Source organism: Tympanuchus pallidicinctus, unplaced genomic scaffold (genome assembly GCF_026119805.1).
Source record: "Tympanuchus pallidicinctus isolate F22 unplaced genomic scaffold, pur_lepc_1.0 scaffold16, whole genome shotgun sequence".
Lineage (NCBI taxonomy): Eukaryota > Metazoa > Chordata > Aves > Galliformes > Phasianidae > Tympanuchus > Tympanuchus pallidicinctus.
In genome coordinates, this window is record NW_026294679.1 from 16726245 (window position 1) to 16737695 (window position 11451).

The following is an 11451-nucleotide window of genomic DNA, read 5'->3' on the forward strand; positions in this document are numbered from 1 at the left end:
TCAAATTCTTCACATAGTGGTTCTGCTCCTTCCACCCCAGACATCAGCACCTCCTAATGACCTCATGTTACCTCCAAACTGTTGCATCTGATGTACTCTTGAATGAAAAGGATGGTGACAAATAAGGAGGAAGGAAAACAAGAAACCTGTCACGGCCACGGGGTTGATTTCCACAGAGCAAACATGACCAGAGACCAGAGAACAACTGCTTCACAGAAGTTGTGACCAATGGTCACCTTGTATTTTTGTACATTACATAAGGGCTTTTAAGGACTTCTTCAAATAAATCTATGTAACAGAATGCTAAATTTTAAGTGGAAGGGGGCAGTGGGTGACTCCATATAGGCTACCTACAGACAGACAACACAGAGGAATGGTATCTGCTCGATCTGATGTGCCTCAAGAATTTAGTGGAAAAGGCAGCCTTGTTCAGATCCCTCCCACAAGATTAATTTGCGTTGTGATGCGCAAAGAAACTAGTAATGTAGTCAAAGTTGAATGCTTTGGCTGTCATTTGATCATGCATAGTGATGACTTTACTAGCAAAGTGACTATGCACTGAGATGCTGTTTCTGCTTATTGCTCATCGTTAACACTGTCTCCATGGGAAAGATCCCAGGCCTCATCTGTCAGATAGACAACACTGGTTAGATTCTCTAACCCCATTTAAGCATTTAAATTCTAATGTAGGTGCATAGATTCCCACGGAAGGAGCTAAAACAGATCATCACTTATTTAACTATACATAAATGCCTAAAGAAAACAGGGGACAAACATATGTCTCATTTCAGGCATTTAAATCAGGTGCCCTTCTTCCTTGTTTGTTCAATAACACCTTTCCACTCACACTGCTTGGCACACCAAAACAAGGCAGGCATCACAGATTTTTTGGAAATTTCTGCCAGGGCCTGAGAGCTTTCAGGTTTCCACAGCACTATGCAGAGGAGCAAAATGACTGTCTTCACAGTCAATATATTTGAAAGGGAATTTGCATGGAAATGAATGATGAGTGGTTGTTTTACTTTAACTTGGTGTTTATGAAGATTGCCTAATGACTTGTAATGCTTTTCAACATTTGCAAAAGGAGAAAAATCACATAACTCCAATCCCAAAGAAAGGCAATTGGCTTGTTTATGCCTATTATACTCCATTAAAGAGGCAATATCTGCTTTGTCTCAAGAGAAGCCCCAGCTTATTTATGCCTGGTGTTAGGGCAAATATTAGTTAGCACCAAAATGGGATGCAGTTAAGTGTAATGCCATGTCACCAGCATTGCTCAAATCATAAACAAAATAACTAGCAATTACTTTGAGGCATAACTGGGTTGTTTAAGTAGTTTCTAGTGTATGTTCATTCAGAGTTTGCCTCCAGCAACAGGATCTCTACTGTAAAATGCAATGTTTGTACATTTAAGGTACAATCTAAGCATGCTTGTTAGTTTATAAGAGCCAGTTTGCTATCTACTGGTCATCACTGCCCTTTATTAGTGGTGTGATATCACACCTTTCCCTTATTATCTGGTACATAGCTACAGATGGTCAGGATGTTTAAAGGGCTTTTTATCATAAAAAAAAAAAAAAAAATAAGTGACCCAAGATAAACTTTGCTATTCAGAAACTTACTGTGCTTTCTAACTAAGTTCATACTAGTTCAGTATCACACATTTTGTGCATTCTTTTTTTTTGATAACAGAATTCACTACCCAAATAAAACGTCCCAGGATGCATGAAATTTTTTGCTGTGCCAGTGCAACGCATCATTCTGTCCTCTGGTTACAGCACATCATGCGAATGCAACTCAGCTGGCAAACCAGCCAAGAGGGAATAACAGGGATATGAAGTACCTGAATCACAACTTGGATTGGGCACATCATCCACATTCTCAAAGAGGAACAACTGGTGTTTTTCAGAGGTTCAGTTCTGATAGAAGCTCAATGTTTTTCACGTTTTATTGAAATATTTCTTCTATTTGCAGCCTTATTTGACTCCTAGGAACAGAAGACGTTCCTTCAGAGCAAGGAGGAGGAACACCAAATGTTCATCCAGAGCAACACCACATTCCTTAGCAGGTTATGTGGAAAAATGAAATTGCAGTCATTTGACATTAAAATAACTTGACTTCTCCCTGAGCTAAAAGCAGCAATGGATTCCTAGACTTAGCCAGTGAATTGCAAAGCTACTCTGAGAACTTCTTGTATTTATATTGCTAGGTACCTATAGAAGCAGGTAGTAGCTTTAAACAGTTTGTTATGATAACCTCATTATTTCCTTAAAATGCATGTTACTGAATGAATGTCACTCTTATATTTAAATACACTTCTAAATTTCCTAGATCACTCGTTTTAGCTTGCCAAATGATGATGTCAGCCATGATCACTTAAACATGTTCTCACCTCAATGAAGTTCTGATTTCAGAAGAAGTAGGCAAACTACAGATAATTTTTTTCCTACTATACTTGAGATACATAAGGACAGCTGTGCTTTCTGAGAGCTTCCTGTATACTATGAGGGATGGCAGTCAGCACGATTTTTTATAAGAAATCAATGATACCTCACTGAAAGACATATTTGCTCCCTAAAGCCTCTGCCTTCAGAGCCAGATGCCATGCCATTGACACCATTACTCTTGAAATACTGAGAAGATACTTGGTCAGCATGCAGGAAAATGCTGTATCCCCCATTCACCAGTCAGCACAGCAAGTGACCTTTTTGCTACCCGCAGAGGCCAGCAAATGCAGATTCTTTCAGATCAGTGTGGGGAGAAGCCAGGGAGGAAATCCTCATTCCCTGCCCTTCCTCAGCAAAACAATGAGCCTCTTCATTCACATGCTTTTCTGGATGTCAGCTGTTGCAGGGAAAGAAATCTGTAGCTGCATTAGCAAAAATGCTTAAATTAAGATTGGGCTTATCTCAATTAAGCCTACATTTGCATTTTGTTCTGATTTTAAAATATCACAACTAAAGGCAAGTTTCTGTCATTTAGAAGATACACTGTGAAAACAGTTCAATCAGCATGCAAGCACTTGAATTCCATAAAACATTTCACTTTTGCTCCAGAGGTGTAAGCTACATGATAATAAACACAGACATACTGTAATAAATGAGATTTTCCAGGGTGAAAGGGAGCTCTGAGGGCCATAGTAAACCCTCCTCCATTTCTCTCTCGCTCTCCTGCAGTCACTGACAATTCTCATGTGTCTACCTTTTCCTTGGTTCCTTGATCTGCTCATCATCAGCACAGCAGGGCCTGCTGCATGAGGCCATCCAACACAGCTCTCATTGCACTTGATAAGACTGTGACCATGAGCTGCAAAACCCCTTTCCTGCTCCCCAGCTGCCTCATCTTCTCCAACACTGCATTCTATCCTGGGCCAAATTCAAAGAAATTATTTTCCTTTCCAGACACCAACATCACTAAAACAAGAAAACACACATGTGAAGACTGGAGCAAATTAACAAATCACCTCCACTATAGCTACTGAAATCAAGAGCAAATCTGTCACCTCTGATACCTTCTGCTCCCATCTACCTTACTTGATCCTCCCCTTCAAAGCCTAACTGATTCTTTAAAAATAAATGTGATTACAGGTGGACAGTTTTATTCAGTCATCCTCTGATAGTACATGCTAAAGAAAAAGGATGATCAGTAACTTTAAAACTATTGTTATCCAACAAACCTTAAGAACCTGTACAATTTGAAGTCAAATGTATCAAGAGAAGGTGCAGTTCTAAAAACCAGGAACATCTGACTGCACTGGATGTCTCATCTTGCTCATTTCAGATCTTATTTTTTATACATTTTTATATATATATATATATATATATAAAAAAAATAGGTGTTTTAGAAAAAAAGCAACAGTAGAAGCACTCAGTTTTGGCTGCAGTATCATTATTTTCATATTATTTGACTTCCTCATTTCTTTTCTGAGCACCCTTAGGTTTACCATTAATACACAGCTATTTACTTTCATACTTTGATCTTCTGGCTAAAGGTTGTGCACTGCTTTCCAAGTTAGCAGTAAAATGATACGCTGATTTTCAGAAGTACAGAGTACCTCTTGGAGAGCAGAAAGAGTTGCTCCCTGTACCTGGATGGCAACAGCAGTTTTGGATGAGCGGGACTCAGCTGAACACAGCTGGTAGCTGCATCATAGTCCTGCACTTCTGCAGAGCATGGAACTCTGACGACAATATGCAAAACAAAACAAGATTTCCTCTGTATGGGAGCTAAGCTAAGCTAAGTCTTCTGCCTTGATAATTTATTCCAAATCTGCGATGGTTAAATTTCCTATAAATTTTAACTTCAGCTCCAGATTTTCAGAGCCTCTACCGTTTGGCCTTTTTTTCAGTATCTGCAATGCTCTTACAAGATTTATCCCATTTTATACTCAGGGCTTTCAGTTCAACAAAGTCTAACATGCCTGTCCTTCTCTACTTATACAAAGTAGAGGTAGAGAGGACATGCAGGAATACTGGACAGGAACTATACATGCTTTACCCTTTCTCTAGCTATGAATTTTCCCAGACAGTGCACTTCACTCCCCATCGCTCGTGCCATCTGCAAAGAGCAAACACAGCCATTTCCAGAGGCTGCTTAGAAGCTTTCCAAGTTATCATCATACACTTCAAAGGTATTTTAAGACACAGATGGGCGTATCAGAATGTGCAACAACGACAAAGCTGGGCTGCCTAGGATGTTTTGTTTGTATCATATGAAAACCTACACAGGAAAAATTCCAGGAATGCTTTATCAACATAGAGCCCTCCAGCAACTGAGACACACTTGATAACCAAAGGAGCAGACAGTATCAGTCAGTGAGTACTGGAGCCTTCATTTAAGGTCACCCAAGCAGAAGCTCATTGCTAGAGAATCAAGCTCACCCCCAAAGACCCACAAAGAATAGCTTACTACAAATGCAACATAGAGAGGTTTTCCAATATGATGCCAAGCTTATGGAAATCCATGTGGCCTAAGAAGAGGGACCCTTTTCTCCCTGAGCAGACTTAGTTCCAGACTGGAGCTGACCTTTACAGAGAAGATGCTAGCTGAAAACAGTGGGGAAAAGACAAGCAGATGCCTCTCTTCCCAAACAAACATAACCAACATATCTCTCTGATGGAGCTGGATCAAGCGGTGAAGGACATCTGCCAGCAGTGAGGCTCATTGGTGCAGAAGGGCCCTCACAATGCTGCTCTGTCATGTGCTCAGCCACAGGAGCTGTCTCAGTTGCCAAAGTGCCTGCTTACATGTATAAGTAGATTTGTTGGGATTATACAACTTTGTTCTGTTTGGCATGGAGATTGCACAATAAATAAGACCTGTCACTCCCACAGCATGATGGGAAGAAAGAGATATGCTGAACAACTGCCTTCTTCACTCTGCCTTATTCATCAGCAGTTTTAAACGAGGAAAGGATTTGTTCTTGAAGTCATGCGTGAACAGGAGAGGGAAAAGGGAACAGGAAGGACTGTACTACTAAAAACAGTTATGGAAACGTGCAGCACACTGAGTTAACATTTCTTATTCCAAATGTTTCCCATAGTACCATTTCCAAAAAGTTTGTTTTATAGCAATAAAGTTCTCCTAATGCAATTTTTAATGCTGTGGTTTTTTTTTTTTTTTTCTTTTAATAAGGAGAAAAAATACAAATTAGATTTTCTGGCTTTGTAACACCATCTGTTCAAGTATCAGGATTAGACTGCTGAATTTTCCATCGTACAGTATCTTCTACTCAATACAAGAAATCCATTTTACAATAGAGAAGGACACACAGGTAAAAAAAAACCAACACATTATCCATGTGGATACATTCTTTAGACAAACAAGCCCAAAGTATTGGAGGATATCTCCAAGAGGTTGGTGAGAGCCAGGATCCATAGGACCTCTATGGATCATCAACAGGACTGGTATGATTACCGTATTGCATACGTGTGCACATCAGACCTTCCAAAGGTATCTGAACTCACTGAGCTACTTCAACCAAATTTGAGAGTTGAAATATCTTATAATTGATGAAATTTCTGTAGATTTAGAAGAAACTTCCTACCTGCTGGCTCTCTGAAAAACAGGAAAAATGAAGTCTTTCACGAAGAAAAGAAATCAGATCAAGTGGTCTCAAGTTACCACTAAAATGTTAGTTGCTTCTATTAAAAATAAAACAAGCTCGAACTACAAAAACAAGTAAAGCCTCTGTCTCCATTGACTACTATTTGCAATCTTGCTTTTGGAGAAACATGAGCTAACTTTCAGTGTTCTCAATTCCTTTAAACTGCTAAACTCTTGTCCTTTATGTTCCTACGCATCTCTCCCAGGGACTCATGGACTGCTATGCCTAAGACAGGATCCTGATCTTTTTCCTATTTCCTCTTTCCTTAGCTCAGTCATATCAAGCACCCTCCTGCTTGTAGGCTCTCACAACTAACTGACAGGCCAGCTGGTGGGATTATGAATAGCCTGAAAGACTGTTTTTTTAGTAATCTTTTAACCTAAATAAACTACTTCATTCTAGACTGTTTGTCTCCAACAAGGCATAAACATTCTAAGCAACAAGCTCCAGATTGAAATAGGGTTGTCTAAAGACAAATAGGGCTACAAGTTTCTGTAAAAATCTTTCCTCTCAGATGTGGGGTACAAATACATGAGGCTGCACATTATGTTTAAGGGTCACCAAAGGTCACACTAAGACCAAATCTGTAGGTCTAAATGTAATACCTGGAGATTGAAATCTCTATTAGCATTTTTTTTTATTTTTTATTTTTATTTTTTTTAAATTGTTCAAAACCAGGAAGGAGTTGAAATCCCTTGGTCTAAAGTATCATTCTGGAAAAAGTATCACCTTGTTCCCCAGGATCCCAAACCTTGCTTTCAGCAATGGTAAGAGTCTAAAACTCAGTTGAAAATTAGACTGTTTCAACGCACCAGATATGCACCTTTCAATTCTACACACACGATTTTATAATTCTTGTGAGAACAGAGCAAGATCTGGGGCATGACATCTGAAATTGAAGACTGCGAAGATGAGCTGTGAACTGCTTTGACATTTTCTTTCATGGTGCTGCAAGAAAGAGACATAAGTTGTGACAACCTGTCATAAGGTTTTTTTCTTCATCCCCTTACACCTCTCTGTGTATAAGCTTTAGCATTCCCCAAGAAAAATAAAGAAAAAGATATTTTTAAATGTCTGAGCATATTCCCCCATATTGAAAAGGAAACAAAGAAGGAGGAGAAAAAAGGAATAAGAATGACATATTGAATGTTTTCCGGTACTATTCCTTATTGCCAAGGGAAGAAGGCACTAAATAATTGGTGCAGGCATGTTTCCCTTTGTTAACACACCCAACATTCTGTTGTGTGTGATTCTGTTGCTTGCTGAGATGTGGAATCCTTCCCAGTTGTCCCAGCATCTCAGAGTCCTGACAGAGGAGGAGATGGAGAAAATAGAAAAGGAAGAGCAGCTGTGAGTTTTCAAGCATGGTTTCAATTTGTTCCAGATGCCCATAGCAAAAGATCCTCAATTTTTTGGCAGTAACCAGCTGGAACATGTTTTCCTTGATTTGTTCCGTGATGTCAAATGGCACGTTAATGACAACATGCCCACATACACCAGATAACCCTGAGATTGCCTGAGATCCATTGATACATATTCACAAAACTTTACATATTTTTCTTCCTGAAATGTCTCTAAGACTTAAGTGGACACACTGAAAACAAATTTTGAGTCTGAAGACTGGATGTGTGCAATGATGTACTTCCACTGAGAGCTGCTAAGGGAACAAAAGAATCAGACCAGTGAATCATCTCACCCCATTTCTGCCTGCAGTGTATTAGCACTTTAGCCAATATAGAGGATGTTACCAATGGTAAAATAGACCAGTTGGTGACAGAACATCCCAGTTAGCTCCTAAGTTTACTTTTGACTGCTCACTTCAGGACTGACATGCACCCTACTGCATTGGACTTCCCTATTTATCTTCAAAATGTTGGATTGCCATAACTTACAAAGCGTTATTTTCTACTCAATTTGTTTTGCTGGTATTTTTCATTTCACATTTGCTGTCTCTCACACCTAGCTTATTTGTCAGATTTCTCCATTCATGCTGTCTGTCCCAGTTACAGTTCTTTATATTGTTGCCATGCTGAAAGTAACCTGAATTTCCTTCTCTCTTCCTAACACTTTAATTTGCTACATGCTTTGCCCTGTAAGGAATTAATATCTGCAGATCAAACAGATAGTCCTATCTCAAACAACTAATACCAGTGAGAAAAGTGTCCCTGCCATGAGGATAAAAGGCTTTATAGAAAGTGCTCCCACACACTCAAATCCCTTTATCAGTTCAGCATCTTCACAAACAATGCTATGCCTGTTAGAACAAGGGAGCAAGAACTTGCACACCTAGGCTATAGAAGTCTTCTGAGAAGGTCAATTTCTGAACACACTGCAGCTGCCCTGGGACCTCCCACCATCACTGGCTCCTGCACTGACCTTACCCTGTCCAGTTTGTCACCTGCTTTGTTACTGGTTTTCACACATCGGTACAAATTCAGTAGAAAATCAAAGCCTGCCAGAAGGATAGATATTTCTTTTAACCACAGATGGAAGAGAAGGAACAGCACTTCAGTGTGCCTCTAATTGCAGCCACCATGACAGTTCATATGTGTAGCAATAAAAATAACCATAAACCTACCTAATCATTAAAATAAAGTAAACAGCTCCTCTCTGTATCATCATACACAGGTACTGGAGCTGCTAATAAACCAGGAAGAGCACTGAGGCACTGGAGGTGCATCTTCCCTATCTCCACAGTTTCTTAAACAACTTCAGAGGCACATTTTTATTAAGTATATGCAAGGCAGATGATCTTAAACCTCAAAAAGAGTCTGTATAATAACTGTGTGCTCTTCTAATGCTCTCCAAAGACCTATTCAGAGTCCATTCTGAAAGAGAATAATATATCAAGAACTTCTGCAAACTTCCTTCTAATGAACACATGCCAATTTGAGACCAAGAATTCTAGCCTCAGAGGAAAAAATAACCACTGCTCTTAGTCTCTGGGTGTTTTGCTACTTTATTTCAGAGTGATTCAAAATCTAATTAAATTTCTAAACTCTAATGAAATTACAGAAGAAAAATCATTTAGGATTATATTATGTACAATTACTCACAGCTGAAAATTACAGTTAGCCTCTTTCACCAGGATAGGGTCTCCTGAGAAATCCTTGTTACTCATATAACATATAAATCTGACACTGCTCCCACTATTTACAGGTCAAAGGTAAAAGCAGAATTAATTAAACATATATATCCTGCCCAGTGGCCAAGTGGAGGAGATGGGTAACAGAGGCTTGGTAATGATGATCATGCTTGAAACTACATTTCCTAGTTTGGCCAAGAATTTGAATAAACCTGCTTCCAAGTAGGAGATTATTAAGTCTGGCTTATTCTGATCAGTGCCCTTCCTTATCAGAGGAACTGATTGGAACTGTTCTGAACAGGAATAGTGAAGCATACATGCTCCAGCAGTGCACAGCCAGCCAACCAAGTTATCTGAAACATTTTGCAGACAACCAGCAACAGGATAAACCAAGCAGCTTTACATAGTTCAGCCAAACAAATCATATTTAAATGCTTAGTTTATTCTTTGAAGTAAGAGACCAATGAGCTAGACCAGTGGAAAAAAGAAAGCAAGCAAGAAAGAGATTCAATGTTTATGTTATTTATTGCTTCCATTATAGGTTCTCAGGATCTTAAGAACATGGGATCATTTGCTGATGACATACAAAAACACTGAGAGTTTCTACCTAGAATCTTGATATCTTTTACCTTCATATGCTGCAGAGAATTTTGTTTGGTTTTGGAGTTTCCAACTCTGATCACAGATAAATCCATGAACAATAAGAAAACAGCAATGAATTACACATACGCATATCTACACACTCACAATGGATCAAAACATTAGCAAATACTATGGTTATTGGTACCACATTCAATCACTTCTACTTATACCTCACAAAGCAAAATGAGTCATAAATTACTGTCACCTTAGAGAGTTCATGGGTCACTTTTATATGTATTTTTAGTGCCTTCAGAGCAATATCTGTTACCTAATGCTGTGTTTTCCTTATTCTTCCACAAACACCTGAAAGCCATAAGTGAGATTCTTCACTCATATCTTGCCAGATCAACTAAACACTGCCCATCTGCATTCATTCTTCTGCCAAGGTGGCCATACATATGCAGTCACTAGCATCCCTTATGGTCTACAATGGCCTCATTAAAAACAGACTTCTGGAAGGAGGGCTTTACAGCTCTAATTTTCTCAGCAAAACAGATATTTCATCCAGCCTGTAGATGCGAGAATCTGCTGAAACACTACCTCACAAAGAGGAGGAAAAGGAAAGATCCAAGAGGATTTCTCTTAAAAAATCTGCACTCAGGTTTTGTTTCCAGTTATTTTGATTTCATTATACAAGCAGCTACATGAGGTACTAGACAGCAAAAGATGAACCTAAAGCAGAAAAGCACATCAAGAATCAAAAAATAAAAGCAATAAGGAGACCTTCCAGAGACTGCTGGGTGAGGTGGGGAGTGGGCAGTGTTTTGTGCCTTTCATCCCTAAGGAACGGACCTGAAGTGACTTTGGAAGTTCATTTAACAGAATGTGTTAATATTTAGTTACATATTTAGACAGCTTTACTGTCATTTGATTTTGCAACAGGCTGATGTGTTTGAAAATGTGAATTTCCACAAAGAAAAAAAGTTTGTTTGTTTGTTTTTCCCCACCATGGTCCAAAAAATAAACTAAATGATTTCTAGAGGTCCGTTCCAGCCCCTACAATTTTGCCAGTTAGTTGCTGTTTTTCAGTTTCTACCATGTCTGGACATTTTTCTAGAATAGAAGTGGCGTTCATGGCTTTCTTTTCCTAGGAGTCACTTGTAATGTATTTGCAGTTGTGGTGAGTTTTTTCCACTCTGTGTTCAGCCAAGTACTCTTCTCCTGAATAATGGCATAAATGTTGACTTAAAATACATAAAAATAAATAGGCTGGCAACAGGTTTTCCTTCTAAGGCAGAAAAGCCACTTGCCCCACACTAGACAGAAGATTTCATCAGAGACCCATCCACTTCGGTTGAACTTTATCAAAGTTATAAAAATAAATGTTAGCATTTAAAACTCCCTTAGAAGCCAAACAGCTGAATGTTGCTCTGTTTATCTTCCCCGGAGTATATTTATTTATTATTACTGTTTATATATTGAACTTAAGACCAAAATGAGAACTTGCTTGCAAGTTTAACTACGCAGGATGTGACTGTTACTTCCCTATACACCACGTGACCTGGCTTTTTTGTCTCCCTCTTCACTACAGAAGAACTAAATTCAGAAAACTTGGGTGAAATTACTCTGCTCTCAAAACTTCATAATGACTTCACAAGCAAGCTGGATACCAGTCCTA